This window comes from Lampris incognitus, chromosome 11 (genome assembly GCF_029633865.1).
Source record: "Lampris incognitus isolate fLamInc1 chromosome 11, fLamInc1.hap2, whole genome shotgun sequence".
NCBI lineage: Eukaryota > Metazoa > Chordata > Actinopteri > Lampriformes > Lampridae > Lampris > Lampris incognitus.
The window spans coordinates 1,331,561-1,354,214 of record NC_079221.1 but is presented as its reverse complement, the minus strand read 5'-3'; the positions used below and the strand labels follow the sequence as shown (position 1 = coordinate 1,354,214).

The 22,654-nt window shown below is 48.6% G+C and overlaps 1 protein-coding gene across 1 annotated transcript in view; it reads right to left on the bottom strand.

Annotated features, from left to right (window-relative positions):
- Positions 1-21,888, bottom strand: part of si:ch211-45c16.2 (mitogen-activated protein kinase kinase kinase 13) — a 112,638-nt gene extending 90,750 nt beyond the window's left edge. The window contains exon 1 of the mRNA XM_056289296.1: positions 21,756-21,888. The gene's annotated coding sequence lies outside the window, so the exon portion shown is untranslated. The remainder of the gene's footprint in view (positions 1-21,755) is intronic.
- Between the last annotated feature and the right edge of the window lie 766 nt (positions 21,889-22,654).

Here is a 22,654-nt window from a genome sequence, read left to right as displayed (position 1 = left end):
CTGCTTCTCTACTCCTGCCAGGCTGTGTTTACATGGTGCTGATGCTACTTCTCTACTGCTGCCAGGCTGTGTTTACATGGTGCTGATGCTGCTTCTCTACTCCTGCCAGGCTGTGTTTACATGGTGCTGATGCTACTTCTCTACTGCTGCCAGGCTGTGTTTACATGGTGCTGATGCTACTTCTCTACTCCTGCCAGGCTGTGTTTACATGGTGCTGATGCTACTTCTCTACTCCTGCCAGGCTGTGTTTACATGGTGCTGATGCTGCTTCTCTACTGCTGCCAGGCTGTGTTTACATGGTGCTGATGCTACTTCTCTACTGCTGCCAGGCTGTGTGAACATGTTGCTGATGCTACTTCTCTACTCCTGCCAGGCTGTGTTTACATGGTGCTGATGCTACTTCTCTACTGCTGCCAGGCTGTGTTTACATGGTGCTGATGCTACTTCTCTACTCCTGCCAGGCTGTGTTTACATGGCGCTGATGCTGCTTCTCTACTGCTGCCAGGCTGTGTTTACATGGTGCTGATGCTACTTCTCTACTCCTGCCAGGCTGTGTTTACATGGTGCTGATGCTGCTTCTCTACTGCTGCCAGGCTGTGTTTACATGGTGCTGATGCTACTTCTCTACTGCTGCCAGGCTGTGTTTACATGGTGCTGATGCTACTTCTCTACTGCTGCCAGGCTGTGTTTACATGGTGCTGATGCTACTTCTCTACTCCTGCCAGGCTGTGTTTACATGGCGCTGATGCTGCTTCTCTACTGCTGCCAGGCTGTGTTTACATGGTGCTGATGCTACTTCTCTACTGCTGCCAGGCTGTGTTTACATGGTGCTGATGCTGCTTCTCTACTCCTGCAAGGCTGTGTTTACATGGTGCTGATGCTACTTCTCTACTCCTGCCAGGCTGTGTTTACATGGTGCTGATGCTACTTCTCTACTGCTGCCAGGCTGTGTGAACATGGTGCTGATGCTACTTCTCTACTCCTGCCAGGCTTTGTTTACATGGTGCTGCTGCTACTTCTCTACTGCTGCCAGGCTGTGTTTACATGGTGCTGATGCTACTTCTCTACTGCTGCCAGGCTGTGTTTACATGGTGTTGATGCTACTTCTCTACTGCTGCCAGGCTGTGTTTATATGGTGCTGATGCTACTTCTCTACTGCTGCCAGGCTGTGTGAACATGGTGCTGATGCTGCTTCTCTACTGCTGCCAGGCTGTGTTTACATGGTGCTGATGCTACTTCTCTACTGCTGCCAGGCTGTGTTTACATGGTGCTGATGCTACTTCTCTACTCCTGCCAGGCTGTGTTTACATGGTGCTGATGCTACTTCTCTACTGCTGCCAGGCTGTGTTTACATGGTGCTGATGCTACTTCTCTACTCCTGCCAGGCTGTGTTTACATGATGCTGATGCTGCTTCTCTACTCCTGCCAGGCTGTGTTTACATGGTGCTGATGCTGCTTCTCTACTGCTGCCAGGCTGTGTTTACATGGTGCTGATGCTACTTCTCTACTGCTGCCAGGCTGTGTTTACATGGTGCTGATGCTACTTCTCTAGTGCTGCCAGGCTGTGTTTACATGGTGCTGATGCTACTTCTCTACTCCTGCCAGGCTGTGTTTACATGTTGCTGATGCTGCTTCTCTACTCCTGCCAGGCTGTGTTTACATGGTGCTGATGCTGCTTCTCTACTGCTGCCAGGCTGTGTTTACATGGTGCTGATGCTACTTCTCTACTCCTGCCAGGCTGTGTTTACATGGTGCTGATGCTGCTTCTCTACTCCTGCCAGGCTGTGTTTACATGGTGCTGATGCTACTTCTCTACTGCTGCCAGGCTGTGTTTACATGGTGCGGATACTACTTCTCTACTCCTGCCAGGCTGTGTTTACATGGTGCTGATGCTACTTCTCTACTCCTGCCAGGCTGTGTTTACATGGTGCTGATGCTGCTTCTCTACTCCTGCCAGGCTGTGTTTACATGGTGCTGATGCTGCTTCTCTACTCCTGCCAGGCTGTGTTTACATGATGCTGATGCTGCTTCTCTACTCCTGCCAGGCTGTGTTTACATGGTGCTGATGCTGCTTCTCTAGTGCTGCCAGGCTGTGTTTACATGATGCTGATGCTGCTTCTCTACTCCTGCCAGGCTGTGTTTACATGGTGCGGATGCTGCTTCTCTACTCCTGCCAGGCTGTGTTTACATGGTGCTGATGCTGCTTCTCTTCTGCTGCCAGGCTGTGTTTACATGGTGCTGATGCTGCTTCTCTACTCCTGCCAGGCTGTGTTTACATGATGCTGATGCTGCTTCTCTACTCCTGCCAGGCTGTGTTTACATGGTGCTGATGCTACTTCTTTAGTGCTGCCAGGCTGTGTTTACATGGTGCTGATGCTACTTCTTTAGTGCTGCCAGGCTGTGTTTACATGGTGCGGATGCTGCTTCTCTACTCCTGCCAGGCTGTGTTTACATGGTGCTGATGCTGCTTCTCTTCTGCTGCCAGGCTGTGTTTACATGGTGCTGATGCTGCTTCTCTAGTGCTGCCAGGCTGTGTTTACAGGCAGTCCATCTATTCCGTTGCCTACAAACACGGGGATCGCCAGTTTGAATCCCCGTATTACCTCCGGCTTGGTCAGGCATCCCAACAGACACAATTGGCTGTGTCTGCGGGTGGGAAGCCGGATGTGGGTATGTGTCCTGGTCGCTGCAGTAGCGCCTCCTCCGGTCGGTCGGGGCGCCTGTTCAGGGGGGAGGGGGAACTGGGGGGAATAGTGTGATCCTCCCACACGCTGGTGAAACTCCTCACTGTCAGGTGAAAAGAAGCGGCTGGTGACTCCACATGTATGGGAGGAGGTATATGGTAGTCTGCAGCCCTCCCCGGATCAGCAGAGGGGGTGGAGCAGCGACCGGGACAGCTCGGAAAAATAGGGTAATTGGCCGGATAAATCCATCCATCCATCCATTATCCAAACTGCTTATCCTGCTCTCAGGGTCGCGGGGATGCTGGAGCCTATCCCAGCAGTCACTGGGGCGGAAGGCGGGGAGACATCCTGGACAGGCCGCCAGGCCATCCCAGCCGCCAGATATATTTGGGCCGGATACAATTGGGAGAAAAAGGGGTAGGGGAAAAAACCTATGATGAGTGATCATTATGTACCAGCACCCAGATGTTGTGAATCAATATTTTTCTGATATTTGCTTCTTCCAAGCCCCTCAGGATAATAATTACGCTTTGATACTCTTTAAACTGCATAAAGCAAGAAACCTTTCACTTCACTCCACTGGACACTCAAGTGGAAAGTCTAGGTTGGACTTCTGCATAAACCCCTGCGTGTCACACTAGTAGAGCCCTCTCACCTCAGCCTCACGGTTAGCTTTATTCCTGCGGTGGTTAGAGCCCCATGGTCCACCTTATCACTGGGCCCACAGTTGCTGCTCCATGTGCATCTCCATCAGGTGCAGAGGGAGTGTAAGCCACACTGGCCGAGCTGCCACACACACTCATTACTATTTCACCGGCAGCCGAGCGGCAGCACTGACAGCTCCGGTGTCCCCACATGAATAAGACAGGAAGCATCACGGCCCACGCAGGCCTTTACAGCGGTTTGCCTTTCCCATCTGCTCTCACGTGCAGTGCTCACGCACATGCCTCCATGGTACCAATGAACACACCCCCATGTACAGCTGGGAGACACACACTGCTTATGAGATTACACCGCAGGGTCCACCAACGGCCCGCTGCCTGGCCGAGCCGCGCTGCCGGGAAATGACATAACCATGACTGCTCACCGCTTCCGGAAGAGTCTGTCCACTCTACAACAATCCGTTCTCCCGTGCCATTTCTCTCCCGCGATCCCAGTTTTCCTCTGCTTTCGAAGTCGGAGCAGGCCACAGGAGAGAAGGAACCAGACAAAGACTGGTGCACAGGACGGCGAAACCTCTCTGCTAAACTGACCCCTCCACGCCTGGACACTTCACCTGCTCCTTCTGCAGCTACGCCTGGACACTTCACCTGCTCCTTCTGCAGCTACGCCTGGACACTTCACCTGCTCCTTCTGCAGCTACGCCTGGACACTTCACCTGCTCCTTCTGCAGCTACGCCTGGACACTTCACCTGCTCCTTCTGCAGCTACGCCTGGACACTTCACCTGCTCCTTCTGCAGCTACGCCTGGACACTTCACCTGCTCCTTCTGCAGCTACGCCTGGACACTTCACCTGCTCCTTCTGCAGCTACGCCTGGACACTTCACCTACTCCTTCTGCAGCTACGCCTGGACACTTCACCTACTCCTTCTGCAGCCCACACTGTCGCCAGCTCAACACCCAGTGGGATGCTACGCCTGGACACTTCACCTGCTCCTTCTGCAGCTACGCCTGGACACTTCACCTGCTCCTTCTGCAGCTACGCCTGGACACTTCACCTGCTCCTTCTGCAGCTACGCCTGGACACTTCACCTGCTCCTTCTGCAGCCCACACTGTCGCCAGCCCAACACCCAGTGGGATGCTACACCTGGACACTTCACCTGCTCCTTCTGCAGCTACGCCTGGACACTTCACCTGCTCCTTCTGCAGCCCACACTGTCGCCAGCCCAACACCCAGTGGGATGCTACACCTGGACACTTCACCTGCTCCTTCTGCAGCTACGCCTGGACACTTCACCTGCTCCTTCTGCAGCCCACACTGTCGCCAGCTCAACACCCAGTGGGATGCTACGCCTGGACACTTCACCTGCTCCTTCTGCAGCTACGCCTGGACACTTCACCTACTCCTTCTGCAGCTACGCCTGGACACTTCACCTACTCCTTCTGCAGCTACGCCTGGACACTTCACCTACTCCTTCTGCAGCTACGCCTGGACACTTCACCTGCTCCTTCTGCAGCTACGCCTGGACACTTCACCTGCTCCTTCTGTAGCTACGCCTGGACACTTCACCTGCTCCTTCTGCAGCCCACACTGTCGCCAGCCCAACACCCAGTGGGATGCTACACCTGGACACTTCACCTGCTCCTTCTGCAGCTACGCCTGGACACTTCACCTGCTCCTTCTGCAAGCTACGCCTGGACACTTCACCTACTCCTTCTGCAGCTACGCCTGGACACTTCACCTACTCCTTCTGCAGCCCACACTGTCGCCAGCTCAACACCCAGTGGGATGCTACGCCTGGACACTTCACCTGCTCCTTCTGCAGCTACGCCTGGACACTTCACCTGCTCCTTCTGCAGCTACGCCTGGACACTTCACCTGCTCCTTCTACAGCTACGCCTGGACACTTCACCTACTCCTTCTGCAGCTACGCCTGGACACTTCACCTACTCCTTCTGCAGCCCACACTGTCGCCAGCTCAACACCCAGTGGGATGCTACGCCTGGACACTTCACCTGCTCCTTCTGCAGCTACGCCTGGACACTTCACCTGCTCCATCTGCAGCCCACACTGTCGCCAGCTCAACACCCAGTGGGATGCTACACCTGGACACTTCACCTGCTCCTTCTGCAGCTACGCCTGGACACTTCACCTGCTCCATCTGCAGCCCACACTGTCGCCAGCCCAACACCCAGTGGGATGCTACGCCTGGACACTTCACCTGCTCCATCTGCAGCCCACACTGTCGCCAGCTCAACACCCAGTGGGATGCTACACCTGGACACTTCACCTGCTCCTTCTGCAGCTACGCCTGGACACTTCACCTGCTCCTTCTGCAGCTACGCCTGGACACTTCACCTGCTCCTTCTGCAGCTACGCCTGGACACTTCACCTGCTCCTTCTGCAGCTACGCCTGGACACTTCACCTGCTCCTTCTGCAGCTACGCCTGGACACTTCACCTGCTCCTTCTGCAGCTACGCCTGGACACTTCACCTGCTCCTTCTGCAGCTACGCCTGGACACTTCACCTGCTCCTTCTGCAGCTACGCCTGGACACTTCACCTACTCCTTCTGCAGCTACGCCTGGACACTTCACCTACTCCTTCTGCAGCCCACACTGTCGCCAGCTCAACACCCAGTGGGATGCTACGCCTGGACACTTCACCTGCTCCTTCTGCAGCTACGCCTGGACACTTCACCTGCTCCTTCTGCAGCTACGCCTGGACACTTCACCTGCTCCTTCTGCAGCTACGCCTGGACACTTCACCTGCTCCTTCTGCAGCCCACACTGTCGCCAGCCCAACACCCAGTGGGATGCTACACCTGGACACTTCACCTGCTCCTTCTGCAGCTACGCCTGGACACTTCACCTGCTCCTTCTGCAGCCCACACTGTCGCCAGCTCAACACCCAGTGGGATGCTACGCCTGGACACTTCACCTGCTCCTTCTGCAGCTACGCCTGGACACTTCACCTACTCCTTCTGCAGCTACGCCTGGACACTTCACCTACTCCTTCTGCAGCTACGCCTGGACACTTCACCTACTCCTTCTGCAGCTACGCCTGGACACTTCACCTGCTCCTTCTGCAGCTACGCCTGGACACTTCACCTGCTCCTTCTGTAGCTACGCCTGGACACTTCACCTGCTCCTTCTGCAGCCCACACTGTCGCCAGCCCAACACCCAGTGGGATGCTACACCTGGACACTTCACCTGCTCCTTCTGCAGCTACGCCTGGACACTTCACCTGCTCCTTCTGCAAGCTACGCCTGGACACTTCACCTACTCCTTCTGCAGCTACGCCTGGACACTTCACCTACTCCTTCTGCAGCCCACACTGTCGCCAGCTCAACACCCAGTGGGATGCTACGCCTGGACACTTCACCTGCTCCTTCTGCAGCTACGCCTGGACACTTCACCTGCTCCTTCTGCAGCTACGCCTGGACACTTCACCTGCTCCTTCTACAGCTACGCCTGGACACTTCACCTACTCCTTCTGCAGCTACGCCTGGACACTTCACCTACTCCTTCTGCAGCCCACACTGTCGCCAGCTCAACACCCAGTGGGATGCTACGCCTGGACACTTCACCTGCTCCATCTGCAGCCCACACTGTCGCCAGCCCAACACCCAGTGGGATGCTACGCCTGGACACTTCACCTGCTCCATCTGCAGCCCACACTGTCGCCAGCTCAACACCCAGTGGGATGCTACACCTGGACACTTCACCTGCTCCTTCTGCAGCTACGCCTGGACACTTCACCTGCTCCTTCTGCAGCTACGCCTGGACACTTCACCTACTCCTTCTGCAGCCCACACTGTCGCCAGCTCAACACCCAGTGGGATGCTACACCTGGACACTTCACCTGCTCCTTCTGCAGCTACGCCTGGACACTTCACCTACTCCTTCTGCAGCTACGCCTGGACACTTCACCTGCTCCTTCTGCAGCCCACACTGTCGCCAGCTCAACACCCAGTGGGATGCTACACCTGGACACTTCACCTGCTCCTTCTGCAGCTACGCCTGGACACTTCACCTGCTCCTTCTGCAACCCACACTGTCGCCGGCATCATGGGGGTGGCAGAAATGAAAAAGAAGGGGGCAAGATGTAAAGTGGGGATTTTAATCCAGAGAGATAAAGAGGGGATTAGGGAGGAGGTGAACGAGGCGGGGGGCTCTGTCTGAGTTTACCACTGTGGCGAGGGACAGGGAAATGGTGCCACTGCTGCCTCAACGCGCAGGGCGGGGTGAGAGGTCAGAGGGGTGTGTAAGGTCACAGCCGAGTGATAATGTGAGCAGACTGGTGAGGCAGAGACACTGCACTGGACTGGCAGGATGCAGATCCATGTAAACAGACAGGCATGCCTACTACACCCTGCTGCTTACACTACCCACCAACAAATACACATGTGAAACACACACACACACACACACACAGCCTCCCCTCGTGTGTGTTAATATGCTCCCCATGAGGCGCTGCAGGCAGAGGTAATTATAGAAACTCAGCTTGCAGAAGAATGACAAGAGAGCAGTGTATTTACAGCCAAGTATGCACACACACACACACACATTACACACACACACATTAAATACACACACACACATTACACACACATACACACAAACATTACACACACAAATGTTACACACAAACAAACACTACACACACAACCATTACACACACAAACATTACACACACAAATATTACAGACATTACACACAACATTACACACACACATACATTACACACACACACAAACATTACACACACACACAAACATTACACATACAAACACACACACACACACACACACTCACACACATATACATACACACATTATGCATCATGTAAAACTAAAACACATTAAAGCAAAAGACTGCACAGCTGTCACACACAGGCCCGTCCAAGTAAACGCACAACAACAAAGACGTGTGACACTTGTGAGCCAGCATACAAAACACACGGACACACTGTGTCCATTTCTGCTTCCCACTGACTATTGGTCTCTGCATGGACACACTGTGGGACATGTCCATTTCTGTTTCCACCTGACTAATGGTCTCTGCATGGACACACTGTGTCCATTTTTGCTTCCCACTGACTAGTGGACTCTGCATGGACACACTGTGTCCATTTCTGTTTCCACCTGACTAATGGTCTCTGCATGGACACACTGTGTCCATTTCTGTTTCCCACTGACTAGTGGTCTCTGCATGGACACACTGTGTCCATTTCTGCTTCCCACTGACTAGTGGTCTCTGCATGGACACACTGTGTCCATTTTTGCTTCCCACTGACTAGTGGACTCTGCATGGACACACTGTGTCCATTTCTGTTTCCACCTGACTAATGGTCTCTGCATGGACACACTGTGTCCATTTCTGTTTCCACCTGACTAATGGTCTCTGCATGGACACACTGTGTCCATTTCTGCTTCCCACTGACTAGTGGTCTCTGCATGGACACACTGTGTCCATTTCTGTTTCCACCTGACTAATGGTCTCTGCATGGAGAACTTTCAATGGAAGATGTTTTACAGGTGAACACAAACTCTTTATTATCACAGCAACCCCACACGTTCATGTCAACACTGCACAGCAAGTCACAATGACTGTCAGCGTAGCCATGACAACCAGCTCACATGCAGCCCCCCGCCACAGGACGCTCATGCCACCCTGGGCAGCAAAGCCTGCAATGACAGGAACAGCAGAGCCGAAGCTGGACTCAACAACCCCGAGATGAGCTCACCCCTCACTGTAATACCCCAGCCCACGAAGAGAAGCTGTAATACCCCAGCCCACATAGAGAAGCTATAATACCCCTGCCCACGTAGAGAATCTGTAATACCCCTGCCCACGTAGAGAAGCTGTAATACCCCTGCCCAAGTAGAGAAGCTGTAATACCCCTGCCCAAGTAGAGAAGCTGTAATACCCCTGCCCAAGTAGAGAAGCTGTAATACCCCTGCCCACATAAAGAAGCTGTAATACCCCTGCCCACATAAAGAAGCTGTAATACTCCTGCCCACATAAAGAAGCTGTAATACCCCTGCCCACATAGAGAAGCTATAATACCCCTGCCCACATAAAGAAGCTATAATACCCCTGCCCACATAGACAATCTGTAATACCCCTGCCCACGTAGAGAAGCTGTAATACCCCTGCCCACATAAAGAAGCTGTAATACCCCTGCCCACATAGACAATCTGTAATACCCCTGCCCACATAAAGAAGCTATAATACCCCTGCCCACGTAGAGAAGCTGTAATACCCCTGCCCACATAAAGAAGCTATAATACCCCTGCCCACATACACAATCTGTAATACCCCTGCCCACATAAAGAAGCTGTAATACCCCTGCCCACATAAAGAAGCTGTAATACCCTTGCCCACATAGAGAAGCTGTAATACCCCTGCCCACATAAAGAAGCTGTAATACCCCTGCCCACATAGAGAAGCTGTAATACCCCTGCCCACATAAAGAAGCTGTAATACCCCTGCCCACATAAAGAAGCTGTAATACCCCTGCCCACGTAGAGAAGCTGTAATACCCCTGCCCACGTAGAGAAGCTGTAATACCCCTGCCCACATAGAGAAGCTGTAATACCCCTGAACACATAGAGAAGCTGTAATACCCCTGCCCACATAGAGAAGCTGTAATACCCCTGCCCACATAGAGAAGCTATAATACCCCTGCCCACGTACAGAAGCAGTAATACCCCAGCCCACGTAGAGAAGCTGTAATACCCCTGCCCACGTAGAGAAGCTGTAATACTCCTGCCCACATAGAGAAGCTGTAATACCCCTGAACACATAGAGAAGCTGTAATACCCCTGCCCACATAGAGAAGCTGTAATACCCCTGCCCATGTAGAGAAGCTGTAATACCCCTGCCCACATAGAGAAGCTGTAATACCCCTGAACACATAGAGAAGCTATAATACCCCTGCCCACATAGAGAAGCTGTAATACCCCAGCCCACATAGAGAATCTGTAATACCCTTGCCCACATAGAGAAGCTATAATACCCCTGAACACATAGAGAAGCTGTAATACCCCTGCCCACGTAGAGAAGCTGTAATACCCCTGCCCACGTAGAGATGCTGTAATACCCCTGCCCACATAGAGAAGCTGTAATACCCCTGCCCACATAGAGAAGCTGTAATACCCCTGAACACATAGAGAAGCTATAATACCCCTGCCCACATAGAGAAGCTGTAATACCCCAGCCCACATAGAGAATCTGTAATACCCCTGCCCACGTAGAGAAGCTATAATACCCCTGCCCACATAGAGAAGCTGTAATACCCCAGCCCACATAGAGAATCTGTAATACCCCTGCCCACATAGAGAAGCTGTAATACCCTTGCCCACATAGAGAAGCTATAATACCCCTGCCCACGTAGAGAAGCTATAATACCCCTGCCTACATAGAGAAGCTGTAATACCCCTGAACACATAGAGAAGCTGTAATACCCCTGAACACATAGAGAAGCTGGAATACCCCTGCCCACATAGAGAAGCTATAATACCCCTGCCCACATAAAGAAGCTGTAATACCCCTGCCCACGTAGAGAAGCTGTAAAACCCCTGCCCACGTAGAGAAGCTGTAATACCCCTGCCCACATAGAGAAGCTGTAATACCCTTGCCCACATAGAGAAGCTATAATACCCCTGCCCACGTAGAGAAGCTATAATACCCCTGCCCACATAGAGAAGCTGTAATACCCCTGAACACATAGAGAAGCTGTAATACCCCTGAACACATAGAGAAGCTGGAATACCCCTGCCCACATAGAGAAGCTGTAATACCCCTGCCCACGTAGAGAAGCTCTAATACCCCTGAACACATAGAGAAGCTGGAATACCCCTGAACACATAGAGAAGCTGTAATACCCCTGCCCACGTAGAGAAGCTGTAATACCCCTGCCCACGTAGAGAGCTGTAATACCCCTGCCCACATAGAGAACATGTAATACCCCTGCCCACATAGAGAAGCTGTAATACCCCTGAACACATAGAGAAGCTGGAATACCCCTGCCCACATAGAGAAGCTATAATACCCCTGCCCACATAAAGAAGCTGTAATACCCCTGCCCACGTAGAGAAGCTGTAATACCCCTGCCCACATAGAGAACCTGTAATACCCCTGCCCACGTAGAGAAGCTCTAATACCCCTGAACACATAGAGAAGCTGGAATACCCCTGAACACATAGAGAAGCTGTAATACCCCTGCCCACGTAGAGAAGCTGTAATACCCCTGCCCACGTAGAGAAGCTGTAATACCCCTGCCCACATAGAGAAGCTGTAATACCCCTGCCCACATAGAGAAGCTGTAATACCCCTGCCCACATAGAGAAGCTGTAATACCCCTGCCCACGTAGAGAAGCTCTAATACCCCTGAACACATAGAGAAGCTGTAATACCCCTGAACACATAGAGAAGCTGTAATACCCCTGCCCACATAGAGAAGCTGTAATACCCCAGCCCACATAGAGAAGCTGTAATACCCCTGCCCACGCCCTGCCCACATAGAGAAGCTGTAATACCCCTGAACACATAGAGAAGCTGTAATACCCCTGCCCACATAGAGAAGCTGTAATACCCCTGCCCACGTAGAGAAGCTGTAATACCCCTGCCCACATAGAGAAGCTGTAATACCCCTGCCCACATAGAGAAGCTGTAATACCCCTGCCCACATAGAGAAGCTGTAATACCCCTGCCCACGTAGAGAAGCTCTAATACCCCTGAACACATAGAGAAGCTGTAATACCCCTGAACACATAGAGAAGCTGTAATACCCCTGCCCACGCCCTGCCCACATAGAGAAGCTGTAATACCCCTGAACACATAGAGAAGCTGTAATACCCCTGAACACATAGAGAAGCTGTAATACCCCTGCCCACGTAGAGAAGCTGTAATACCCCTGCCCACGTAGAGAAGCTGTAATACCCCTGCCCACATAGAGAAGCTGGAATACCCCTGAACACATAGAGAAGCTGTAATACCCCTGCCCACGTAGAGAAGCTGTAATACCCCTGCCCACGTAGAGAAGCTGTAATACCCCTGCCCACATAAAGAATCTGTAATACCCCTGCCCACATAGAGAAGCTATAATACCCCTGCCCACGTAGAGAAGCTATAATACCCCTGCCCACATAGAGAAGCTGCAATACCCCTGCCCACGTACAGAAGCGGTAATACCCCTGCCCACGTAGAGAAGCTGTAATACCCCTGCCCACATAGAGAAGCTGTAATACCCCTGCCCACATAGAGAAGCTGTAATACCCTTGCCCACATAGAGAAGCTATAATACCCCTGCCCACGTAGAGAAGCTGTAATACCCCTGCCCACGTAGAGAAGCTGTAATACCCCTGCCCACATAGAGAAGCTGTAATACCCCTGAACACATAGAGAAGCTGTAATACCCCTGCCCACATAGAGAAGCTGTAATACCCCTGCCCAGGTAGAGAAGCTGTAATACCCCAGCCCACATAGAGAAGCTATAATACCCCTGCCCACATAGAGAAGCTATAATACCCCTGCCCACATAGAGAAGCTATAATACCCCTGCCCAGGTAGAGAAGCTGTAATACCCCAGCCCACATAGAGAAGCTGTAATACCCCTGCCCAGGTAGAGAAGCTGTAATGCCCCTGCCCACAGAGAGAAGCTGTAATGCCCCTGCCCACGTAGAAAAGGGTCGCAGGCTTTAACCCAGTTCTCAGCAGAACCCCACTCCTTCAACAAGCTGGCCCGCCGAATGTCTGAGAGTCTGCCCAATAAATCCCTTGGCAGACCAAAACATCGCATTTTCAGAACCAGTCAACAGAACCAGACAACCCAGAGAATGGAAGATGCTCTTTTGTCATTTGTAATCCAGCAGTCAAATCATCACTGGTATTTAGGGGGGTCTCATAGACGTGAAGTGTGGCATGCAATACCCCAGTGTTTCAGAATGGCCCTGCATGTGCAGCACAGTGGGGACAGGATGAGAGCGAGGCGGGCCCTGTGGGGCTCAAACAGGTCATTACAGAAATGTCACTCAGCAGGAGAGAACAGAGGAAAGGGCCTGTGGGAGGTAAGGGGGGAGGGGGTTAGGTGGGACGGAGAGAAAAGGAGAAAAAAGGGAGGGAGGAAGAAACAGAGGGAGGGAGGAGGGGGACATAGATGTTCATGTTCATTTCCCCCTTCAGAACCAGAGTTTTCCCATCGTTTAGCTTTTTCTCAGCTTGCCTTTTCTAGGTGTGTGAACGCCGTGGGACATGAACACACAGCATGTTGACCAAAGCACACCGATACACAGCAGCTCAGCTGAACAGCCAGCAGTGGAGATCAACATTTAAAACTAAATCAATATTTAAAGCGAACCAAATACTACTGTGTCCGACATAGCCCTGAACTGGTTTGGAGCACTTATGCCATTTTGTCATACAACTCTTTCTCGCTACCTACCGAATGGACTCTGGAAACCGACATCTTGTCCAAGGCACAAAAAACGTGTTTCATACTCCAGTTCAAACATCCTCAAATTAAAAAGCAAATTAATGCAGATTTACAAAGGCTTAGCAGATTTGTGTTTGCATGACACAAAAAAGTTATGTTGACCAGACAATCACATCTCATTGTTACAACACAAAGCGAAAAGCTCATCCATGAACAGTAAATCATCACAGGATTCGTCTTTGGACGCACTGGTAAGAAAATGAGGCCCAAAACAAACAGCCCTAGTCCCCAGGGCTGGGTTTAAAGGACTCAGGCCAGCTGCAGGCCTGTGCTGCTGCTGCTACTACAAGTTATTTATATAAATACATCTTCCTGTCACCACGCCAGCATCAGAATCCGCCCCTTTTTCATCCTTCTTGAGACGCTCAGCTCCCCTGTTCTGCTCTGATCTCAGTGGTGATAGCTCAGATGTGTGGGTTCCCTTGACAACCGGACAAACACGTTGCCAAGCGACAGCATCACCTGGAGTGACTCGATTATTTAGGATGAGGGAGTGGAACCACAGAGCAATAATCCCAATACATCGGCTGCGAATGTCGCATGAGATTTTCAGCATCTCTGATATATTCTCTGCACCATTGCACTTTATCCCCTCTTATTTCGCCTGTACAAGTCAATCCTTGTGTATATATCTGAAGATGGCTGTGTTGTAATCTTGTTATTCTGTGTAAGTTCACTGAGAGAGCCACGAAACCGGAGTCAAATTCCAAGTATGTGCAAACACATACACATGATTCTGAGAACACATACCACAGTTCCTCCCATCTTCTTCATTTCTCAAGAGACGAACACTTCTTGAGAAATGAATGATCTCTGATGCACAATTTCTGCCTCAATGAAGGGTTTAAGCAGCTCTGGTAATGCTAAGTATAGCTCTCCTCTCATGTGGCTGGTTGAAATGAACGTTATCTGCTGATTCATAGCTAGGGGCGGATGATACACTAAATGTGCAAAAGTACTGGGACACAGGGAGAAACTTCTTAATCATTGAATTCAGGTGTCCATTCAGACCCATTGCCACAGGTGTATAAATCCAGCAGCTAGCCATGCAGTCTGCATTTACAAACATTTGTGAAAGAATGGGTCGTTCTGAAGAGCTCAGTGAATTCAAGGGTGGTACTGTCATAGGATGCCACCTTTGCAATAAGTCAGTTCGTGAAATTTCGTCCCTGCTTCCACGGTCAACTGTAAGTGGCATTATTGACAAGTGGAAGCGTTTAGGAACAACAGCAACTCAGCCACCAAGTGGCAGACCACGTAAAGTCCCACAGCGGGGTCAACGAGTGCTGAGGAGCATAGTGTGTAAAAGTCGCCAACGCTCTGTTGACTCAATAACTGCAGAGTTCCAGACTTCCTCTGGCATTAACATCAGCCCAAAAACTGTCTGCCTGGAGCTTCAAGGAATGGGTTTCCATGGCCGAGCAGCTGCATGCAAGCCTTACATCACCAAGCACAATGCCAAGCATCGGATGGAGTGGTGTAAAGCACGCTGCCACTGGACTCTGGAGCAGTGGAAACGAATCACACTTCTCTGTCTGGCAGTCCGATGGACGAGTCTGGGTTTGGCGGATGCCAGGAGAACATTACCTGCCTGACTGCACTGTGCCAACTGTAAAGTTTGGTGGAGGAGGGGTAATGGTATGGGGTTGTTTTCCAGGGGTTGGACTAGGCCCCTTAGTGCCAGTGAAGGGAAATCTCAATGCTTCAGCATACCAAGACATTTTGGACAATTCTATGCTTCCAACTTTGTGGGAACAGTTTGGGGAGGGCCCTTTTCTGTTCCAGCGTGACTGTGCCCCAGTGCACAAAGCAAGGTCCATTAAGACATGGTTGGGTGAGTTTGGTGTGGAAGAACTTGACTGGTCCACACAAAGCGCTGAGCTCAACCCCATCGAACACCTTTGGGATGAACTAGAACGGAGATTGGGAGCCAGGTCTTCTCGTCCAACATCAGTACCTGACCTCACAAATGCTTTTCTGGATGAATGGGCAAAAGTTCCCACAGACACACTCCAAAATCTTGTGGAAAGCCTTCTCAGAAGAGTGGAAGCTGTTATAGCTGCAAAGGGGGGACCAACTCCATATCAATGCCTATGGATTTAGAATGAGATGTCATAAAAACTCCTGTAGGTGTAATGGCCAGGTGTCCCAATACTTTTGTCCATATAGTGTATGTCCATCCATCCATTATCTGAACCGCTTATCCAGCTCTCAGGATGCTGGAGCCTATCCCAGCAGTCATTGGGCGGCAGGCGGGGAAACACCTTGGACAAGCCGCCAGGGCATCACAGGCCCGACGCACGCACCACACACCCCTTCATACCTAGGGACAATTTTAGTACGGCCAATTCACCTGACCTACATGTCTTTGGACTGTGGGAGGAAACCAGAGCCCCTGGAATGTGGCCCTCTCTAGTCTCCTCGATTCAGTTGCACCTCTCACTACCAGAGCTAGGCGACTCAAAAGGCCTACACCCTGGTTTAATGATGAGACACGTGCTCTTCAGCGGACCTGCAGGAGACTGGAACGTAAATGGCGAAAATCAAAATTGGAAGTTTTTACCTATCGTGGCACGAGTGTTTATTGAAATACAAGCGTGCTTTATCTACTGCAAAAACATCGGATCTCTCTCACTTAATAAATATTAATAAACATAACCCCAGATTTCTCTTTAACACTGTATCTAAACTTAGTAAAAAGCAGTCGTCTGTTAGCTGCTCAGCATTCACAGCCCATTAATTTCTAGATTTTTTCTGCAATAAGGTTGATGAGATCTTAAACAAAATTAGTTCTTCAACTCCATCTACTCTTGCAGATGCTGTCTAAATTCATATCTACACAATGAGTCACTGACAGTTCCAGTTATTACAGCTTTTGAGACTATCTCACTTGATACTTAGACTAAGTTCGTGTCAGCTTCTAAACTAACTGCTTGCCTACTTAATCCCTTACCAGCAAAACTTTTTAAAGACCTCTGGCCTTTCCTTGGACCTACAATGCTAGACATCGTTAATTTATCTCTTACTACTGGCATTGTTCCCGGCAGTTTTAAGACAGCTGTGGTTAAACCTCTACTTAAAAAACCGCACCTTGATCCAGGGTCTCTTAATAACTATAAGCCAGTCTCTAATCTTCCATTCTTCTCTAAAGTACTAGAGAGAGTTGTGTATCAACAACTTTTGACCCATATAAAAGAAACGATCTATATGAACCTTTTCAGTCGGCTTTCAGGCCCTGTCACTCCACTGAAACTGCTCTGACCAGAGTGGTAAATGATCTTCTACTGGCTATCGACTCTGATTCCACTTCTGTGCTTCTACTACTGGACCTCAGTGCAGCCTTTGACACCATTGATCACTGTATACTTTTAGATAGATTAAATTGTAATTTTGGTGTCTCTGGCTTAGCTCTCTCTTGGCTTAAGTCCTACTTATCTAGAAGAACACATTGTGTCTGCTATAATAATATTATATCAACATTTTCTGACATTAAATATGGTTTGCCTCAGGGCTCAGTACTTGGCCCTCTACTTTTCTCTCTTTACATTACACCTCTTGGCCAAATTATACGCAGTTATGGAATAAATTTCCATTGCTATGCTGATGATACTCAGTTGTATGTGCCTATAAGGGCTGATGATCATACTCAAATCATTAACTTAGAGGCCTGCTTGGCTACTGTGAAAAACTGGATGTCACTTAACTTTCTGCTTTTAAATTCAGATAAAATCGAGATGCTAGTCATTGGCTCTGCTAGACACAGACACCAATTTGCTCAAGTAACGATAACAATCGACAACTCTATGGTTTCACAAAGTGTGGCAGCCAAAAATCTTGGTGTTACGTTTGATCCCAGCCTTTCCTTTGAAAAGTACATTAAAGACATCACCAAGACTGCCTTTTTTCACTTACATAACATAGCTAAAATTCGGTCTTTTCTCTCCATGGCTGACGCAGACACTCCAATACATGCATTTTGTTTCATCCAGACTTGATTACTGTAATGTTCTGTTCTCAGGTCTGCCACATTCTAGTACTAAAAGTCTTCAGATGGTTCAGAATGCTGCTGCTAGAATCCTAACTACAACTAGGAAATTTGACCATATTACACCAATTCTTGCCTCCCTCCACTGGCTTCCTATTCATGTTAGATCAGAATACAAGGTGCTTCTGCTGACTTATAAAATCCTAAATGGGCTTGCCCCATCCTACCTGTCTGATCTCCTTAAACCTTACATGCCATCTCAAGCACTTCGTTCTCAAAATACAGGGCTCCTGTGTGTACCCAAAGTTAAAAAGAAGTCAGCTGGTGGCAGCAGGGCCTTTTCCTACCAGGCTCCATTGTTGTGGAATAACCTGCCTGCTGCCATCAGACCATCAGAGTCTGTTGAGTCTTTAAATCCAAACTTAAACTCATCTTTTTTCCTTAGCCTACAATTAGTTGCCTTTAAGTTGAGTGCTTCACAACCTGTACTGGATGGCAGGTTGGTTTTCTGTCTCAATGAATTTACCAACCACTGTTCTGCCGACGAGATTATCGAGTATAGATTATAGAATATAGATTATACGAATTGATTATGGCTAATGACTATTGCAAACTGTTCTCTTCTCTAACATGTCTTTTCTCTCTCTCTGAATGATGTCTTCTCCTTTCTCTTTCTCTGTGTGTGAATGGTGTCATGTGAGTCTCTCTTGCGTGCATGTGCAGTCGGTTCTCCTCCCAGGTCTCCGTGGTGATGGTGGTCACCATTTGGATGCTGCCTGCCCTTCCACTCCTCACATAAGTTTTTCTTTTATTACATGATGATGCTGGTCACGTGGCTTGGGTCCTGGACTGCTCCGTTGGCACGTGGACACTGCTTGGCATCCTGTGCATCAGGTTCTTTATAAATTTTGTGTCCATTATAATTCTGTTATCCACTTTCAATGTTGTATTATGTAAATTGCGTGAACACAACATCCATTGCACGCTGTCCTTCTTGGGAGAGAGATCCCTCCTCTGTTGCTCTCCCTGAGGTTTCTTCCTATTTTTTCTCCCTGTTAAAGGGTTTTTTAGGGAGTTGTTCCTTATCCGATGAGAGGGTCTAAGGACAGAGTGTTGTGTTGCTGTTAAGCCCACTGAGGCAAATTTGTAATTTGTGATATTGGGCTATACAAATAAAATTGCTTTGATTTGATTTTGACTTGACTGCACTAGCCACTGTGCCGCTCAGATGATATGTTCAAATACCAAAAACATTCCTGCACCATTAGAAATAAATTCTTACGTCACAAAAGGCAACTAAAGCATTTTACAGACACAACAATAGCTTTTCATCTCTAATTTGCACTGTTATTACACACACTAACCAAGTTTCTTTTCTTGTTCTGGGGGTATAGCTCTAAATAGCGGGAGAACAAGTTAACTCATCTTACGGCTCACATTTGTTTCAGACCTGGTGTTAGGTGTCTTTGTGCCTGTGAGGTGCAGCACTCAGCACAGCGTTTGTGGGGGCCTACATCTGGCTGATTGGTAATGTGTGTGACCTGTAACTACACCCTGCAAGCACTCAGCTGACAGCAGACAAGCGGCAATTACAGGAGTAGCAAGCCATAATGACACACGTGGGCGAATACTGGAAATGTCCCACTCAGCACAATGGGAGCTGAATACAGTGCTGCTCTCATGACAGCACACAGCGCAGCACACATGCCACGCTTCCCTCAGATGACTGTCAAAGCCACGGCAGACGACTGAAGAGCAGCTGTCTTCTGAAACTGCTGTCAGACTCAAGTGGCTCAGAAGAATGTACAAGAAACCATATTTACAGGAATCTATATTCACAAGAATCTATACTTACAATAATCTATATTCACAGGAATCTATATTTACAAGAATCTATACTTGCAAGAATTTATATTTACAGGAATCTATACTGACAATAATTTATATTTACAGGAATCTATACTTACAAGAATCTATATTTACAGGAATCTATATTTACAGGAATCTATATTCACAAGAATCTATATTCACAGGAATCTATATTTACAGGTATCTATATTTACAGGAATCTGTATTTACATGAATCTAAATTTACAGGAATCTGTATTTACAGGAATCTATATTTACAGGAATCTATATTCACAGGAATCTATATTTACAGGGATCTATATTCACAGGAATCTATATTTACAGGTATCTATATTCACAGGAATCTATATTTACAGGAATCTATATTCACAGGAATCTATATTTACAGGAATCTATATTTATAGGAATCTATATTCACAGGAATCTATATTTACAGGAATGTATATTCACAGGAATCTATATTTACAGGAATCTATATTCACAGGAATCTATATTTACAGGAATCTATATTTATAGGAATCTATATTCACAAGAATCTATATTTACAGGTATCTATATTTACAGGAATGTATATTAGAAGGAATCTATATTCACAGGAATCTATATTTACAGGAATCTATATTTACAGGTATCTACATTTACAGGAATCTATATTCACAGGAATCTATATTTACAGGAATCTATATTCACAGGAATCTATATTTACAGGTATCTATATTCACAGGAATCTATATTTACAGGAATCTATATTTACAGGAATCTATATTTATAGGAATCTATATTCACAGGAATCTATATTTATAGGAATCTATATTCACAGGAATCTATATTCACAGGAATCTATATTCACAGGAATCTATATTCACAGGAATCTATATTTACAGGAATCTATATTCACAGGAATCTATATTTACAGGAATCTATATTTATAGGAATCTATATTCACAGGAATCTATATTTACATGTATCTATATTTACAGGAATGTATATTCACAGGAATCTATATTTACAGGTATCTATATTTACAGGAATCTATATTTACAGGAATCTATATTCACAGGTATCTATATTTACAGGAATCTATATTCACAGGAATCTATATTTACAGGAATCTATATTCACAGGAATCTATATTTACAGGAATCTATATTCACAGGAATCTATATTTACAGTAATCTATATTCACAGGAATCTATATTCAGAGGAATCTATATTTACAGGAATCTATATTCACAGGAATCTATATTCACAGGAATCTATATTCAGAGGAATCTATATTTACAGGAATCTATATTCACAGGAATCTATATTCAGAGGAATCTATATTCACAGGAATCTATATTCACAGGAATCTATATTCACAGGGATCGAAACCTACTCCTGTTATTTTACGCAAGTGCTGAACTACGTATTAATGTGCTATTAATACTGCTATTAGAAATTGGAAAATCAGAATAGTAAAAAATGATTTACATGCACGTCTGCTCTCCAGTGTCATCTTACTTATAAATCACAACCACAACCTTGTTGACAACCCACCGGTTTAGCCTCAGTCCCGGCCCAGCAGACCGGAACCAGTTTTCTGTGAGCAGACGTGAAGCGCCGGCCGGGGGACTGGACTCGTCCACGTCAGTCGCAGATGAACAGCGTTTGTGTGGTGCCACCGCATGCACGGTCCTTTGGTTACATAACGACGGCGAAAAGACCTCTGACCCAGTAAATCCTCTTGAACGCAAGAGAGCCAGTCTACAGTTTAAACGAGCCGTGAGAAATCCTGATGACGACAACAATACCAGCCGCTCGGCGCAGCCCCGATCTCAGCGCGGCGGCTCTGCCACATTACCCCCCACACGCAGCGCGTCCAGCGCTTCGCCTCGGTCCTCAACCCGCCGCCCCCCGCCCAGCACCGCACCGCTCCGCGGCTCCGGCGGCCGCCCTCGGCACAGGAGCCCGCTGCGTGCCGCGGTCAGGGCGCCACGCCGCTCGGGGAGGTGCGCTACGGTAACCGTTCCGTCCCGCTTTCCGCTGGATATTGTTAGAAAAGCCACACGTACCGACCACAAAGAAGACCGCCGCGCCGCAGGCGTCCGACCGCTCGCTCGCTCGCTCCGTCCATTTACGGTCTAATCCCACGGTTTAATCCCGGTTTTGTGAGCCAGCGTGACGTCACTTCCGGTCTGTCCAGCCTCCCTGCACCTGTAACCCCTGCGTGTGCGCCGTGGATAAAAATAGACCCGAGTGGCAGGACGAAACACAAGGGTGGTCAGACAAGACGAAGCCTGCCTCTTTTCTACTCTATCGTTCCAGCCAAGTACGACTAGTCTTTCACTCCGAGACGGGAGCGCAGTCAGACGTTTCTATTCTTCTACTATTCCAGCTAAGTAAAACTAGTCTTTCACTCCGAGACGGGAGCGCAGTCAGGCGTTTCTAATCTTCTACTATTCCAGCCAATTACGACTAGTCTTTCACTCCGAGACGGGAGCGCAGTCAGGCGTTTCTATTCTTCTACTATTCCAGCCAATTACGACTAGTCTTTCACTCTCCGAGACGGGAGCGCAGTCAGGCGTTTCTATTCTTCTACTATTCCAGCCAAGTAAAACTAGTCTTTCACTCTCCGAGACGGGAGCGCAGTCAGGCGTTTCTATTCTTCTACCGTTCCAGCCAAGTACAACTAGTCTTTCACTCCGAGACGGGAGCGCAGTCAGACGTTTCTATTCTTCTACTATTCCAGCTAAGTACAACTAGTCTTTCACTCTCCGAGACGGGAGCGCAGTCAGGCGTTTCTATTCTTCTACCATTCCAGCCAAGTACAACTAGTCTTTCACTCTCCGAGACGGGAGCGCAGTCAGGCGTTTCTATTCTTCTACCATTCCAGCTAAGTACGACTAGACTTTCACTCTCCGAGACGGGAGCGCAGTCAGGCGTTTCTATTCTTCTACCATTCCAGCCAAGT